This window comes from Biomphalaria glabrata, chromosome 8, assembly GCF_947242115.1.
Source record: "Biomphalaria glabrata chromosome 8, xgBioGlab47.1, whole genome shotgun sequence".
In the NCBI taxonomy this organism is placed as follows: domain Eukaryota; kingdom Metazoa; phylum Mollusca; class Gastropoda; family Planorbidae; genus Biomphalaria; species Biomphalaria glabrata.
In genome coordinates, this window is record NC_074718.1 from 26,918,289 (window position 1) to 26,937,032 (window position 18,744).

At 36.3% G+C, this 18,744-nt stretch overlaps 1 protein-coding gene across 3 annotated transcripts in view; it reads right to left on the minus strand.

Moving 5' to 3' along the window:
* The window catches only part of LOC106059000 (cholecystokinin receptor type A-like), a 209,728-nt gene extending 192,820 nt beyond the window's left edge, over window positions 1-16,908 (minus strand). For all 3 annotated transcript variants that reach the window (XM_056037632.1, XM_056037633.1, XM_056037631.1), the window contains exon 1: window positions 16,519-16,908. The gene's annotated coding sequence lies outside the window, so the exon portion shown is untranslated. The remainder of the gene's footprint in view (window positions 1-16,518) is intronic.
* Window positions 16,909-18,744: the final 1,836 nt, after the last annotated feature.

The window sequence follows — 18,744 nt, forward strand, 5'->3', positions numbered from 1 at the left end:
AGCCGCAGCTTAACATCCAAAGAGCCGCATGTGGCTCGCGAGCCGCAGGTTGCCGACCCCTGGACTAGGGCAGGAAAAAGGACAAGCAAATGAAGGCAAGAACTATGAACAATTTCTGAACAAAGCTTTTACATTTTTCAAAAACATTCATGTTTCTTGGAAACTTCGAGCTTCCATAGAAACTAAAGACAGTTCCTTTCGAAAGAATCCCAATATCAAGGACATCGATTGTGTCTACAATAAAAGACAATAGTCAACCTAATAATCGTTAAGTTTGCATAATTTCTGAACATATTACAAAGAATAGTGTAAATGATCATGAACTATATACAGTTTCTCAATAACCTTGACAGTATTATATGGTCTGGATGTGGATGCGTTAAGCTGTTTGTCTTGTCTGTTATTGTAAGTGAAAGTATAATCTGAATAAACCACAATTTAAAAAAAATGACAACTATAAACAGCTGCTCTCTAAAAGGACTGAAAAAAAAAAATAGTGATACCATAAAATTAGTTGTTTTTGCTTTTTTTATGCAATGTATCTTTTGAAAAGTGAAAAAAAATGTTTTTCAATTTTCATTTTTAGATGTAAAGGTGACAGATGTAAACGTATAAAGCAAACGGACGGACAACAAGACTACGTAAAACCAACAGCGGCTATTTCCCGTTCCCATCCTACATTCAGATCTATAACATACGAATATTCACGTCAACAGAAGGGTTAGGGTTAGGGTTAAAAAGGTGCATCGTTCTCAATTTACTGACCCCAAAAAAAAGATGCATTTCCGTTTGCATGTTTCTCTCGTCTGCTACAGCCCTTGACACTGAGTCTAACGAAAAGTGAAGAAGAGGTGAAGGTCAGTGATATGTTGCTTAAGGCCGGCCTTGTAAGCAGAGGAATGAACTCTTTTAAAGTTGTCTAGGATTATAAGCTTTAAGGTCCCAAGTTTGCAGCACCTAGTTTGGTTGATAATTAAGTCATATCTTTGATATAACAATCGTGTGAATAAAATAATGAATGGTCCCTATTAGCCAATCAATCAATTCCGTCATGCAATTATTGAAATGGAATTCATAAAAAAAAAAACTTTTGATATTGATGGATATCTAAACTCGGGAGAGTAATTGAAACCAGAAGAGTTTTAAATAATAACTCTGGACTCGGACAAGGCAGCTTTAAAAAATTTAACAAGCAAATACAAAAAAATACATTAAAAACAAAGAACAAAGTTATATAAGAAAAAAGAATTAAAAAAATGCAATTACTGCCATACATTTTAGTTCTGTAAGTTTTGTCGCCCTTTTTCTATATAAAAAATATGGATTAGCACAACTTAATTAACTGATTGGTTAATGTTGTTGACTGAATCATATAATGTCTTCAACAATGACAAGTCTAGCAAAGTTTAAATTTTATCCTAGAATGGGAAGTGGGTGAAATATTGTGTAAAATATTTGTACTAGACAGAGTGAGGTAATGTAAACTTTGTTTGGATAGCCAAACAAGAGAGTTGTTATAAAAAATAGGTTAAATGTTCGTATTTTATCGGCAAGGGGTAGAATAAGTGATTATGTTTAAGTGGTCAGGACCAAGAATTTTATATTTTAGTTTTATTATTTCTTTTCTTTCACCGAAGCTTTTTTTTTATTAGATTATCATACTAGTCCAACTGCAAAAATTTTCTGATGGAATGCAAAAAAAATGTTCCAGTTAGGAAACGATATATTCTTTAATGTCCAGTGTCAATAGTGTGATCAGAATGTCTTTGAAAAAGTTTATATAGTTCATCATTGCAAGACCAACAGAGGTTAATGCGTGCGGTTCGTCCTTTGATGTCGCATCGAAATGAAATATTGACGTTTTTTTAAAGATTAAAGTGAAGTGATATACTGAATTCTTCATTCATCACCGGACTGGAAGTGAATAACAATAAGAAACTTCGTAAGCAGGCTTGTCTTAAACATGACTGATGTAGCTTTTTTAGTAAGCATGACATATCGATCTACTTCCGTATCAAAAGTGATTAAGCTTTGTATTAAGTTAGGCAAATAGTGTCAAACCTGAGTGATCTATATTTGTGTCGAAAAAAGGGATTTAGATTGGTATCAACATGAGAAATGTTATAAGCTATCTTAACCAGTGACTTGGCAGAATTTAAGTCATTGGTTAATATGCATGACTAAATGCATGACGCGTAGGACGTAATCATCTTCTTTTTTGAAGTAACGTCTGTATTATATAAGATAAGATCTTGACATGACCAACGCATAATTTCCAACTCAGAACCGGACACAACAGAATGAGACAACATATGTTCCGGAAGCTTAACGTCGGGACGAAAGAAACCTGCCCTTGTGGAGCATCACTAGAGAAAGCTGACCATGTCCTTCAAAGCTTCATAGTATATTAAGTGGCCCGAGCAAGACTCTTGCCCCAAAATCTTCCTATAGAGTAAAAACTATACGGAGAACTGCCTGATCTGGAAACCACTGCGCAGTTCGTCTCAGATCTAGGATTACTGATCGGAACCCTCCGACATGTACAATGAGAACTAAGAAGAAGAAGGACATGAGAAATCTAGATTTCTATTTAACATGAACGATTAAGTTAGTATAAAAAAATGAGTAATATTGCTATGTATTGAAATGAGGAATTCAGACTTGTATCAACACCATAAGGCATCTAGATTTCTATCAAGCATGTGTGATCTAGTTTTATATCAAACACGAGTGGTCTAGCTTTGTATAAAACATGGGCGATCTAAACTTAAATTCAATATGAGTGACTTTTGTTGTCCGTGTTTTCTTGGGCCTAGAAATGTTTATTCAAACAGTCACCATCATGAAACGTCGACAATAATCGACCATGGCTGGTGCAGGATGCTCCTTCATTAACTAGACTAACCTAATACCGTGGCTGTGATCAGTAGACCTTTTCTCTAAATATTAAACAGTCTGACCATAGGGGAGCAGGGGCGACACAAATGTTTGGACAGTGACCTAAGAAATATTTGGACAAGGTGGACGTGGGAAATGGTAAAGTTGTTCAATAAATTCAATCAATGGTTCTTGTTTGTATTGCCTCCCTTCCACAGTCTCTTAAAAAAATAGGATAATGCTTGGGCCTTGAAGGTCTCTGTATACCGAGTGGACCACTGGAGTTAGTTCCAGGGCTCTAAGTCTTAGAACTGGCACTGACCGATGGCTAGTCGTCGGCTTGAACACAACGTCGACCGCTCTTTTCGGATGTAACCAAAATGCGAGTTGTGACCCTGTCCATTGCGAGCTGTGAAGTAATGTCGATATTTGTAAGCGGGTTCTGATATTCGACCTAATTCTTTGACATAATGTCCATGCCTGATATAATTTCTAATTTTATGGCAGTGTTTCTAATGCTTCAACCTATTTCTAATTGTATGGCAGTGTTTCTAATGCTTCAACCTATTTCTAATTGTATGGCAGTGTTTCTAATGCTTCAACCTATTTCTAATTTTATGGCAGTGTTTCTAATGCTTCAACCTATTTCTAATTGTATGGCAGTGTTTCTAATGCTTCAACCTATTTCTGATTTTAATCCAAGAAAACGAGTGTACGAGGAATGTTGGATTCAATAAGAAAAGTGTTGGCCCTACGACAAAATGTTTAATTCTAGGAAGAAATGTTTGATAGTATTTGATTGTATGACAAATGTCTAACTATATCATTAAATGTTTGAATCTAAAACTCTAACACATAAAGTTTATTTATATGAAAAAAAAAGTTTGATTCTGTGACAAAAACTGAATATCGGAATGAATGTTTGAACTCTTCTGCTGATTACTATTCATGGGCTGTAATAACGTTTTTGATTATTAACCAATCTTTCAGGAAATGTTCGATTTCTTGACAATCTATAACAAATGTCAAGTTCTGGTGATATTACATTTCTGTTCCTTTAATTCTACTCCTAAATCAAGTCTGAGTGTTTCTCTATTGTGTGTGTATGTGTGTGTTAGAAAGAGCACGCGAGAGAGAGAAAGAGAGAGAGAGAGAGAGGATCGGGCGTTTAATTCAAAGATCCATTTTAACTTGCTATTATGTGATTTCGAAGTATCTTTATCTGGAAAAAAAATATTTTAAACAAGGTTACATAGACAGTCTGTGTAGAGACACAAACTCAAAATCGGCCCTTTGAAGTGGTCCACCCAGGAAGGTAAAAAAGGCAGGTTTCAATATTTTCAGAATGAACATCAGAATGAAATTCTATCAAAGACAAATGACAGAGAAGAATGGAGGTAAAAGGTTGACGAATCTTGTGTGGCTAACAAAACATGAATCAATAAACATAAATACTTAATTAGTCAAATAATTATTGATAACTAATAATTTTGTTAGATATCGAATAAGGGAAATAACTTAATAACTTGTACATTATTGATACACATAGTTTTAAGGACGGAGTTCTTACTCTTTATTTTAATAATAATAGAAGACTAATCGCGGAGCTTGAAATTTAGTGACTCAATAAACTGATTTTGGATACTGGTATTAACTTGTCTCCCTTTTTTATAGGTACATCCTAACCCAGAAGAATGTTATCACATTTTCAGGCACAAATGATCTCCCCTTAGAAAAAAAAAAATACCACTTTGCACCAATGGAAATTTAGAAGACAAATTGTTAAAAAAACACTTTATGTTTACATTTCTGTGTCGCCTTGACGCACACACCACGTGACAGTGTACATATTACCTACTTTCACTATTTAATAATTGGAAATAAGGCAATAAAAAAAATGCTGCTCCTAAAATTGAGTTAAATATAAGTAATGGAAGTTCCCATGATTGGGCACAAACTTAGTGCTGAATTGACCTTTAGGGAACATAAGCTAGAGCAGTGTAGGGCCTCCACTTGCTTGGGGTGACCGAACATCGTTCAAGGGATATTTTAAATCATTTTTAAGGGGAAAAAATGAAAGAAATTGCCTAACGTTGATTACAAGAGGCTCCATATATCCAATAGCTTAGGGTATGATCTAGTGTACATCCGACCCTGGTACAATTAGAAACGTCTTAAAGCAGAAGAACACGGAAGGTCAACGTGGCCGAAAGACTAGGACTGGGACGATGCTGAGAGGGTTGTATCACATAACTATGGCGAGTGTTCGTGGCCAATGGAAACGCACAGAATAAAATCTTCCGAATATGGGGTCCTGGGTTCGAAACTTGGTGAAGACTGGGATTTTCAATTTTGGGATGTTTAGGGCGTCCTGAGTTGGGGAAAGTAAAAGTGGTTGGTCGCTCTGCTGCTCGTAAGCCGTTGGCCAAAGACACGACCTTAACAGGTCTGCAAGGGGAGCTTACTTTGAACGTGTCTTACAAAAGATCTACATGTCTACTTTGTATAAGCGGCTTTTTTTATTTAAGCAAGAAAAATGAAATTATTTTCTTAATTGATTTTCATCCGAGTATCTTCTTATCTTATTTAATACAGACGTTACTTTAAAAAAGAAGATGATTACGTCCTACGCGTCATGCATTTAGTCATGCATATTAACCAATGACTTAAATTCTGCCAAGTCACTGGTTTTCCTAGCTAGCTCAGGCAACCCATTCCACCCTCAAATAGCATTAGGAATATTTGTACAAATTTGTCCTAGCATATGGGACGGGACTGCTATATTTATCTTTGTGTCTTTCAGAGTATTTTATTAAATTTTGTTTTTGTATTTGAAGATTATTTATATATAAAAAAAAAAGTTTGATTCTGTGACAAAAACTGAATATCGGAATGAATGTTTGAACTCTTCTGCTGATTACTACTCATGGGCTGTAATAACGTTTTAGATTATTAACCAATCTTTCAGGAAATGTTCGATTTCTTGACAATCTATAACAAATGTCAAGTTCTGGTGATATTACATTTCTGTTCCTTTAATTCTACTCCTAAATCAAGTCTGAGTGTTTCTCTATTGTGTGTGTATGTGTGTGTTAGAAAGAGCACGCGAGAGAGAGAAAGAGAGAGAGAGAGAGGATCGGGCGTTTAATTCAAAGATCCATTTTAACTTGCTATTATGTGATTTCGAAGTATCTTTATCTGGAAAAAAAATATTTTAAACAAGGTTACATAGACAGTCTGTGTAGAGACACAAACTCAAAATCGGCCCTTTGAAGTGGTCCACCCAGGAAGGTAAAAAAGGCAGGTTTCAATATTTTCAGAATGAACATCAGAATGAAATTCTATCAAAGACAAATGACAGAGAAGAATGGAGGTAAAAGGTTGACGAATCTTGTGTGGCTAACAAAACATGAATCAATAAACATAAATACTTAATTAGTCAAATAATTATTGATAACTAATAATTTTGTTAGATATCGAATAAGGGAAATAACTTAATAACTTGTACATTATTGATACACATAGTTTTAAGGACGGAGTTCTTACTCTTTATTTTAATAATAATAGAAGACTAATCGCGGAGCTTGAAATTTAGTGACTCAATAAACTGATTTTGGATACTGGTATTAACTTGTCTCCCTTTTTTATAGGTACATCCTAACCCAGAAGAATGTTATCACATTTTCAGGCACAAATGATCTCCCCTTAGAAAAAAAAAAATACCACTTTGCACCAATGGAAATTTAGAAGACAAATTGTTAAAAAAACACTTTATGTTTACATTTCTGTGTCGCCTTGACGCACACACCACGTGACAGTGTACATATTACCTACTTTCACTATTTAATAATTGGAAATAAGGCAATAAAAAAAATGCTGCTCCTAAAATTGAGTTAAATATAAGTAATGGAAGTTCCCATGATTGGGCACAAACTTAGTGCTGAATTGACCTTTAGGGAACATAAGCTAGAGCAGTGTAGGGCCTCCACTTGCTTGGGGTGACCGAACATCGTTCAAGGGATATTTTAAATCATTTTTAAGGGGAAAAAATGAAAGAAATTGCCTAACGTTGATTACAAGAGGCTCCATATATCCAATAGCTTAGGGTATGATCTAGTGTACATCCGACCCTGGTACAATTAGAAACGTCTTAAAGCAGAAGAACACGGAAGGTCAACGTGGCCGAAAGACTAGGACTGGGGCGATGCTGAGAGGGTTGTATCACATAACTATGGCGAGTGTTCGTGGCCAATGGAAACGCACAGAATAAAATCTTCCGAATATGGGGTCCTGGGTTCGAAACTTGGTGAAGACTGGGATTTTCAATTTTGGGATGTTTAGGGCGTCCTGAGTTGGGGAAAGTAAAAGTGGTTGGTCGCTCTGCTGCTCGTAAGCCGTTGGCCAAAGACACGACCTTAACAGGTCTGCAAGGGGAGCTTACTTTGAACGTGTCTTACAAAAGATCTACATGTCTACTTTGTATAAGCGGCTTTTTTTATTTAAGCAAGAAAAATGAAATTATTTTCTTAATTGATTTTCATCCGAGTATCTTCTTATCTTATTTAATACAGACGTTACTTTAAAAAAGAAGATGATTACGTCCTACGCGTCATGCATTTAGTCATGCATATTAACCAATGACTTAAATTCTGCCAAGTCACTGGTTTTCCTAGCTAGCTCAGGCAACCCATTCCACCCTCAAATAGCATTAGGAATATTTGTACAAATTTGTCCTAGCATATGGGACGGGACTGCTATATTTATCTTTGTGTCTTTCAGAGTATTTTATTAAATTTTGTTTTTGTATTTGAAGATTATTTATATATAAAAAAAAAAGTTTGATTCTGTGACAAAAACTGAATATCGGAATGAATGTTTGAACTCTTCTGCTGATTACTACTCATGGGCTGTAATAACGTTTTAGATTATTAACCAATCTTTCAGGAAATGTTCGATTTCTTGACAATCTATAACAAATGTCAAGTTCTGGTGATATTACATTTCTGTTCCTTTAATTCTACTCCTAAATCAAGTCTGAGTGTTTCTCTATTGTGTGTGTATGTGTGTGTTAGAAAGAGCACGCGAGAGAGAGAAAGAGAGAGAGAGAGAGGATCGGGCGTTTAATTCAAAGATCCATTTTAACTTGCTATTATGTGATTTCGAAGTATCTTTATCTGGAAAAAAAATATTTTAAACAAGGTTACATAGACAGTCTGTGTAGAGACACAAACTCAAAATCGGCCCTTTGAAGTGGTCCACCCAGGAAGGTAAAAAAGGCAGGTTTCAATATTTTCAGAATGAACATCAGAATGAAATTCTATCAAAGACAAATGACAGAGAAGAATGGAGGTAAAAGGTTGACGAATCTTGTGTGGCTAACAAAACATGAATCAATAAACATAAATACTTAATTAGTCAAATAATTATTGATAACTAATAATTTTGTTAGATATCGAATAAGGGAAATAACTTAATAACTTGTACATTATTGATACACATAGTTTTAAGGACGGAGTTCTTACTCTTTATTTTAATAATAATAGAAGACTAATCGCGGAGCTTGAAATTTAGTGACTCAATAAACTGATTTTGGATACTGGTATTAACTTGTCTCCCTTTTTTATAGGTACATCCTAACCCAGAAGAATGTTATCACATTTTCAGGCACAAATGATCTCCCCTTAGATAAAAAAAAATACCACTTTGCACCAATGGAAATTTAGAAGACAAATTGTTAAAAAAACACTTTATGTTTACATTTCTGTGTCGCCTTGACGCACACACCACGTGACAGTGTACATATTACCTACTTTCACTATTTAATAATTGGAAATAAGGCAATAAAAAAAATGCTGCTCCTAAAATTGAGTTAAATATAAGTAATGGAAGTTCCCATGATTGGGCACAAACTTAGTGCTGAATTGACCTTTAGGGAACATAAGCTAGAGCAGTGTAGGGCCTCCACTTGCTTGGGGTGACCGAACATCGTTCAAGGGATATTTTAAATCATTTTTAAGGGGAAAAAATGAAAGAAATTGCCTAACGTTGATTACAAGAGGCTCCATATATCCAATAGCTTAGGGTATGATCTAGTGTACATCCGACCCTGGTACAATTAGAAACGTCTTAAAGCAGAAGAACACGGAAGGTCAACGTGGCCGAAAGACTAGGACTGGGACGATGCTGAGAGGGTTGTATCACATAACTATGGCGAGTGTTCGTAGCCAATGGAAACGCACAGAATAAAATCTTCCGAATATGGGGTCCTGGGTTCGAAACTTGGTGAAGACTGGGATTTTCAATTTTGGGATGTTTAGGGCGTCCTGAGTTGGGGAAAGTAAAAGTGGTTGGTCGCTCTGCTGCTCGTAAGCCGTTGGCCAAAGACACGACCTTAACAGGTCTGCAAGGGGAGCTTACTTTGAACGTGTCTTACAAAAGATCTACATGTCTACTTTGTATAAGCGGCTTTTTTTTATTTAAGCAAGAAAAATGAAATTATTTTCTTAATTGATTTTCATCCGAGTATCTTCTTATCTTATTTAATACAGACGTTACTTTAAAAAAGAAGATGATTACGTCCTACGCGTCATGCATTTAGTCATGCATATTAACCAATGACTTAAATTCTGCCAAGTCACTGGTTTTCCTAGCTAGCTCAGGCAACCCATTCCACCCTCAAATAGCATTAGGAATATTTGTACAAATTTGTCCTAGCATATGGGACGGGAATGCCATATTTATCTTTGTGTCTTTCAGAGTATTTTATTAAATTTTGTTTTTGTATTTGAAGATTATGGTTCAGTGTTTTATGTATAATTGCTACTTTACTTTTGAATAACAACTGGCGTATCATTACAACTAAATAATTTTAAATTTCATTATTTCTTTAATAGACAATTGAACTTTATAATGTATGCCCGGGTAAAATAAAAGAATTATTTGTGAAAAATAATTTAAGTTTTGGAATTATGAGAAATGTATCATATTACATCCATAGGACTTACAAGATGTATTAGAACAAGAAAGAAACCACGGTAATGTTCTAAAGTTTCCTTTCACTACTGAATAAAGTCATGGATTTGATTCGTTCTAACAGTAAGTATTCTGTTGTGTTGTCTCTGGACATTTTCTTTTATCGTAGTCGATATGTGTCTTTTCTTTCTCTCTTTCTTTCTTTATCTCTCTCTCTTTCTGTCTCTCTCTCTCTCTCTCATTCTATCTCTCTCTTTTTCTCTTTTTCTCTTTCTTTCTTTCTCTATCTCTTCCTCTCTCTCTCTCTCTCTCTCTCTCTCTCTCTCTCTCTCAAGAAACCCACAAGTCATTCATTATGCCTTCATCACTCTCCGTATCACTTCCAATGCTGTTGATGGATAGATATTCAGCCTATCACTGCTCTTATCTGTCTCTGTCTTTTTAGTAACTTGAATTTCATTCTTTTTTTTTCGGCCCAGATTAAGTGACTATCAGTTTCTCGATTCTGCTTATTGTAATATTTTATTTAATGTCTTTAGTCTTCACGTTTCTTTGTCTCTTGTTCTTTACGTTTGTCTTTTATGTCTTTTTTTCTGTCACTCTCTTTGTGTTGCTGTCTCTCTTTCTTTGTATTATAGAAATTACTCCCCAGTTTTTCTCTCTTTATTTCTCAATCTCTCTCTTTTTCTCTTGTTTGATGTGTTTCTTTCTATCTCTCTCTTTCTCGTAAGTGGGAGGAACTGCACATTTATAACTAGATATCGCTATTCGAAATATGAAAAAGTTATTTTCGTTTTTCTTTATCAAACGAAATAATTAATTATCAACGATTAATGTACTAATAAGTTAATTTTTTTATTTATTAATTTGTTTTTATTATGTGCACTAAATAGTTATTTTTGTCTTAACGGGACAAAACACAACATACTTATCCGTATATCTGAATACTGAAAGATTAATGTCCCTTGTTGTAATTACCAATTAATAAATGACTAATTGTTGTTTTGTTTTTAATGTATTCTTGTTTTGTTAGGCACAATAAATAATTGTGTAAAGTTTCATCTTGATCCGAGAATGGATGTGAGAGAAGTACCTTGTTTTTACCAGACAGACAAACAGAGAGACAGACAGAAATGATATAAGCTTTGTAATAAAAACAATGTTGTATTTTGTGAAGTATGTAATATATTGCAAATGAATATTAGTTTAGGGGACCCCCTTCCTTTAAGAATACATTAATTACCCTCTTGGGGCCATAAAATTCATCGAAAAAAAGTATGGATTGAAGATTTTTTTTTTCAATTGTCACCGTGTTAACATCAGATCCCCCAAGTCGGTACTTGGGTTGACATCATTCTATCGATACCCCAAGTAATGATGGGGCATCCTCGTATCGATACTTCAATCAACACCATTATTCGTCCACCCTCTATGACGTCATTATCAAGGTGACCTAGCTGAGCAGATCCCATTAGATGCGCTACTCGATAAGACACGATGACAGATAAGTCCATCCACCAGAGACAGTGCTGGGGGATCAAATAACACATGTCAGGGGATTACTTAACAATCAGAAGCTGACCTGGGTTGTTGGTTTTTTCTCAAAATTATTTCCCATATATAAAGAAAAAATCTAGATTGAGAAAAGAAAGTCTAGTGATAAATTAATAATAAGCATAAGAAAACTAATTCTAATGATAATAATAAGCATTTTCAACAGAATCTGTAGGACTGATAATAAATACAGTTGCCTGGTCAGAAAGGCTGGACGTGTAGTATGCCCTTCAGTCAGATAGTACGAGCTCAAACCATGCCCAACCATGACCGCTGACATTGTCTTCAGTTCTGCAGTTTGGACTGGGATGTAACAATCTTTTATTCTGAAACTTGAAGAACAAAGAAATAAAGCGAAAGCTAGTGCCCAGATTTTTTTCTCTTTTTTTAGCGGCCCCCGAAAGGGGGAAAGACGCTATTAGTTTTGTGCGAAATGTCTGTCCGTCTGTCCGTCCGTCCCGTTTAGATCTCGTAAACTAGAAAAGATATTGAAAATCCGACATCACAATATTTTAGACCATTCAAAGTTCTGATGCAACGACTACTTTTTTTTTTCTGAAAGCGAAAAATCTAATTTTTAAAATCAGTTATGCAAGCAGTTTTTTTAAGAGAAAAGGCTAATTAGTATGCATTATAAGTTAGACCTAATTTAAAACGAATAGTAATCTTGTCAACTTCATTTTCTTTTTTTTTTTAATTTTGCAAAACTATTATTGTGAGGATTCAAATAAGAGATTGAACATTTTTTCAAAACAATTAGATCAATTATAAGATATCAGATATGCCAGGGGAGGTGCGGTGGCTGAGCGGTAAAGCGCTTGGCTTCCGAACCGGGTCTCGGGCTCGAATCCTGGTGAAGAATGGGATTTCTAACTCTGGAATCTTTGGGCGTCCACTCAGCTCTAATGGGTACCTGACATTAGTTGGGGAAAAGTAAAGGCGGTTGGTCGTTGTGATGGCTACATGACACCCTCGTTAACCGTAAGCCACAAAAACAGATTAACTTTACATCATCTGCCCTATAGACCACAAGGTCTGAAAGGGGAACTAGTTAGGCCAGGTTCACAACTAACTTTACATTCACTTTCACCTATCCTTTGATCTGCTGGACCGTTGGGACACTACACAAGATCTGTTAACCTTCTTTCTCCATTCTTATCTCTCATTTGTCTTTGATAGAATTTCATTCGGATGTTCTTTCTGAAAATATTGAAGCCTGCCTGGGTGGACCACTTTGGGGGCTGATTTTGAGTTTGTGTTTCCACAAAAAACTGTCTTTTGTAAGCTTGTTTTTACTAATTCACTTTGCTTTCCCTAAGACTTTTCCAATCCCAAATGTCACGCCATAAGTCCTATTTGTGTTTCTCATTTTTATTGGTGGGAAGCGTGGTCGAGAGGCTAAGTGCGCTTGAACTTGGCTTGGCTACCTAGAAGGGGAGCTCGAGGTTCGACACCCGACTCGGGCAGAGTTTACTGAGCGCCTAAAGGCAGCACGGAAAACTAACTAGATACCCCCTTCCCACCACCGGAACACAAATGAGATTGGACCAAAAGCGGTCTGAGCATGCTATAAGCATGAAAGTTGCGCTAATAAAAGATATAATAATAATAATTGCTGTTAATATTTTTTTCCCTGCTTGTCATTTGTTATTTATATAATATTCAGATATTCAGGTATGTATAATCTAGACTGCGGGAGAAAAATTAATAACTAATTAACCACAAATGGGAAAACCTTATTTTTGATCGTTTGACCTTAAAAAATTTTCAAAATATTATAATTTGCATTTAGCAACTCATTTTTACAAAGCTTATATCAATTCACTCTGTCTGCCTGTCTGTCTGAGTGACCAAAAGTTTGTACACTTTATTTCTCTGAGACCCAATCTCGGATCAAGCTGAAATTTTGCACAAATATTTCTTTTAACTGATCACACCTATTTTACCCATCAAACCTATTTTAAAATTAACTGATTAGTTAATTAACTATTTGTAATAAAATTATTTTGTTTGGTATTTCAAACGAGGGAAAGAAATAGTATTTGACTGAAGTGGTAAATATGATGAATTAGTCCCCTTTATAGATTGTCGATAGGGTTAGGATTGTGTGGATGTTTTGCAGGCCCGCTTTTCAAAGGACTTCAGTATCAGGTATATTTTATTTTTTTCTTGCCATTTAACATTCAGTATGTATCAAATAGACAAGGTAATACCAAAAGTACAAAATTAGGGTCCTATTGAGCTGTCATCCTTCCTACATTGCTCTATGCCCCAGAAATGTGGACAGTATACAGAAGACATGCCCACAAAAACTGGACCACTTTTACATGATCTGCCTAAATATAATCCTATAGCAGTGGCGTACCAACGTTTACTTCCCGATGGCCATATAAGTTTCAGACATGCATGTTACGAGACCCTTCACCGCCAAACTCAAAAGTTTCAAGGAACTGAGCCATTACGGCTTCATCATGCAATGTAATCTCCGCTTCACTTGCCGGATATGGTCCGCGGGCCAAGGTTTGGGTATCACAGAATTATTGAAGAACCTTCCCACTGTTGTTAACGTATCTTAGCTTTTGTTCCTGTTTCTGGACACTTCGATGTACATCAATGACGTCAAACTATGTCAAATTCTTTAAGTTTCAAAAACCCGAAGCACTGACAAACGAAATCCAGATCTTATGGTAGGAAGCTGCTATGTACTTCCTTATACAACGGACAAATTGCCGATTTTATGTTTTTTTTTTCATCAAGCCTTCGGCAAACTCGTAATGCTGCTCTTTGTACATTACACGGACAGGACATAGAGAGTCTAGATATGACAACTTTGTATTGGTTCAAAGACTGTGCACTAAAATGTCCACTATAATAGCATTGTGCTCTTACAAATTCACCAACTTCTACTAGTTATACTCATACTCTGACACAGTGACCATGATTATAACGTGATGTAAACAAAAAAGTATGTTATACACAAACTCCTAGATGGACCTTGTGGTTCAGTCGTACTAGTGGATCCAGAAGTTGGAGTTTACCCAGTAAACCTTAGCACTATATAAGATATATATTCTTGTAGCCCTGCCCTCTATCGGCGCTTTTACACCATTCAGCGCAACTCAAGGATGGATTACTTAGAGACAGGATTGACTTCCGCATAGGTATGGCAGCTGAGAAGAAAGTTGTCTACAACGAAGGCGGATTGTCATTTTTGTTTGTGCATTTGATGGGGTATTAAGCCTGTGGCATTGTCAATTTCCCTTGTCGTTGTGTTGCATGCCATAAATATTTAACACTGGTGTCCAGAAGTGAGGTTTTTTGGCGACTCAACGGAAGGGATATAAGAACGTCAAGGGCTTTTCTTCTAAGAAACATTTAGTTCGACTGTTGTTTAAAGAACTAAAAGAAGAAGTTCTGGACCGAGGTCTGCAGCTCGGACACAGCAAGGAGACACAGCAAGGAGACACAGCAAGGAGACACAGTAAGTAGACACAGCAAGTAGACACAGCAAGGAGACAGAGCAAGGAGACACAGCAAGGAGACAGAGCAAGGAGACACAGCAAGGAGACACAGCAAGGAGACATAGCAAGGAGACACAGCAAGGAGACAGAGCAAGGAGACAGAGCAAGGAGACACAGCAAGGAGACACAACAAGGAGACACAACAAGGAGACACAACAAGGAGACACAACAAGGAGACACAACAAGGAGACACAGGAAGACTTCGGCAAACTGTGACGGACAAAGATCAGGATGGGACACCTTTCAATTGGAATTAAAGCTTGATCACCGCATGCAGAGTGACAGCCAGGAACAAATGGACACTTCGAGAAATGATGTCATACCACTAATGGACACATGAAGAATGAGATCCTGAACAAATGAACATTCTGAAAAACTGAATCCTGGAACTATTGGGTCGCGGTAAAGTGGAAACGATAAATCAGACACCACCTTCACCCCATTTTCCAACTATTAATTTCTTTTTCGATTATGAAGGCGGCGACTGAATATAATTTGTATGTGCGTGTTTATGATGTAACCACGAGGAAAGAAGAGCGGATGGTTTGGTAATGTAAGCTGAAGAGCTTCTGATGCAACCACGAAGTGGTCTGGCCTAATGTAATTAAATAAAAAGGTCGGACGTTAATGTTGAAGGGAGATCACCAGGAGCTGGAGGAGAGAAGAGATGTGCATTTGTGGTGAGATAGATTAGGTTAAAATTCTTTTCATGAGTAACTCTCTCTCTCTCTCTCTCTCTCTCTCTCTCTCTCACTATATATATATATATATATATATATATATATATATATATATATACATATACTTTCAAGTTGGAGTTCAATTTATTTCTAAATTAAAAGTTATATTAAGGCTGTTTCAAAAGGAGGTACTTTTGAATGTGTCCTCCGATTTCCTGTATTCGAGTGTGACATTAAATAAAACACTTAGGCTCTAACTGTTTTTCACACGTTGTCTTATTTCGTCACAAAAATACGAGCGGCTTTCCTTCTCCAAAGAATACATTGGGTGTGAAGAGGAGATAGCATGTACCGCCCCCGTCCACACATCGGATCCGCCACTGAAGCTAATACAATACTTTTTTTTGCTCGCAGTACAGTGAAAGGGCGCAGTCGAAGGAAAGGTCTCAATGAGGTCACATTTAAAATCAAGTAACACGCAGTATTTAAATTATTAACTAATTAAGGCCTATTTACACAACTTGTGTACACGTTCCACATATCCTCCCCTGGACCACGGGTATGGGGGTCAAATGGGGGAGGCGATCGCCCCTGCCGCCCCCATCTTTCTCCAATATATCAGCGGTCAGTCGTCCTAAAACATATCTTTGTATATCATTCATATTTTTAAACTTTTAAAAAATTATTGGAGGTGCGGTGGCTAAATGGTAAAGCACTTGACTTTCAAATCAAGGATCCAGGGTTTGAATAGTGGTTATTTTTAATTTCAGTTTCTTTAGGGCGCGTCTTATGTCCACCCAACTCTAATGGGTACCGTGGGTCACGGAAACAGATGACCTTTACATCTTCTGCCCTATAGAATGGAAGATTTGAGAAGAAAACATTTTTATTACTATTATTATAGACTATCTTACCTTGTTGAATCCAATTAAGACATCAGTACATCCAATTATGATCCAATAAACCAATTCAAAGGAGAGATCTCCTATTATGTATATCCATAGCGTTTGTTGGAAAGAATTTAACAATCGTTAAGAATTATATTTTCAAATTACACATGAACTAATGAATATTTAATTTCCGTCCAATTACTGAAGAAGATTTAGCACTTTTCATTAAGACAGTAATGTCATTATTTATGATGAATGGCTTAACACTGGACCGTATCAGTCATGTTACACTATAATACCACAGATATAAAGAATAGAATGAAATAAAAGAGTGATTCCAGGCCTCCTCGACCCCCAGACAGGGACACACACACACACACACAAATACGTGTTTGTTTTTTTTTGTCCGTGAACACGGAAAGACTTCGCTTCCCCCTTTTTTTTTTCCCCGCCCCGTCGCTTGCCCCCAAAACGAGTCCGACGAGACTCTCGTGGTAACGACGGTGATGCTCTCCCTTGTCTTTTCCTTTCCCGCCAAACCAACCAGGCCATGTGACTTCCTCGTCATGCCAGGACAGCTTGAGAGAAAGGTGGGATCTATTGACTGTTATTGTCATTACGTTGACTTGCCTTGGTTCAATGTCGTATAAGTCACAGAACGATGGTACAGTCGCATCAAAGCAATCAGAATAATAGTGTATAGAATTGTATTATTATTAGTATTATTATTATTATTAATTATTTAATTGACCTTCACCTATCTGTTAATCTTTGGGACCATTGAGTATCATACATGACCTGTCGACTGTCTTTCTCCTTTGCCTTCTGTCCTTTGTCTTGAATAGAATCTCTTTCACTGACAAGCCAATCCATTCTTTGATGTTGTTCTACCATCGCTTTCTCCGTCTGTCTCTTCTTCCTTTTTTCCTGGAACTGTTCCCTGAAGGATGGTCTTCTTCCCGCTTTGTGATATGGCCCTGAAGTTTTAGTTAGTGTTTTTGACAGTCTTCAGCAGGTCATTGTGTGGCTCACTAACCTTTGTGTGATCCTGTTTCGTATCTCCGTAGTAGTGATGCGGTCTTTGTTTTATTTACATTTCTTTCTTTCTTTCTTTTTTATTTATCGAAATTGGAATCGTGAAAATGGAATTTAAAGTTTGTCTTCTTTCTCGTATACTTATGATAATAATCATTTCACTCTCATCTCTATTTATTATAAGGTTTTAAAGACTCACCAGCACTGTTTTTAGCATGCAAGTTGTCACTTCAAGATCTTTCAACAAAAACTAATAAGAGATGTCAGGGAAAAAAATAAAGTCACATTTTGTATTCCTGTCGTACATTCGGAATTAGTGGGTGGACACGGTTCTCGGCTCTAAGGAGTTTCCTAGAAAATTGACTTTGATGTATATCGTTAGGAAATGAATTACTAGCTTTCATGGCCACACTGGAACGACTCTAGTTTGACCGTCATAATTGTTCAAGGTATAAAAAAAAATAATTTTAATTTGGCTAGAGGACTAGAAAACATTTTATCTTGAACGTCTTCGGGTATTTCCGCGTATATATGGTCTTATTTATTTTAAAAGTTTAATAAATCAATGTTCATTGACATTTTGCGCACCTTCTAAGTTTAGATCTAATGGACTATCATAGGAATGTTATAAAGTCTAATAGATTTATACATTCGCCTAACCAGGATTTGTTTCTTCTGAATTAGGGCGGGCTAAAGGAAATGTTCCCTTATTCTCGCTGAATGTTTTTCTTGTTTAATGTAGCAAGTTAAAAAAATAAAAAAAATAAATACAAAACAAGAAAGCAGAATGCAAATGGCTATGTCCATCAGCTTTACCAACTACTTTCCATTAATGGCCGTATCCCACTCCAGTCTCATGTACAGTAAGGAGTTTACGTTTTAATAATTTAGTAGGTAGCCATTGAGATATTCATAAATCATTCCCAGTAAGAGCCTTTTAAAGTTGATAATAGTTTTTTTTTCTGACGCTGATAGTGGTAATTGACAGGTGTATAGATAGCCTGGCAGATCGAATGATTAATAGCATGGTTGAGCCAAGCCTTATTTGAGCCGAGCCTTATTGTTTTAGAAGTTAAAAACTCAGCAATAAATAATGGAGTCCACAGAGTTCAGCCCAGCAAACTAGTTCACATTAAGGGTAGCTGTAATGAATGGAGAGAGAGCCTGGGAAATTTACATTAAAAAAACCCTGTAATAATACTGACCTGTTTAGAT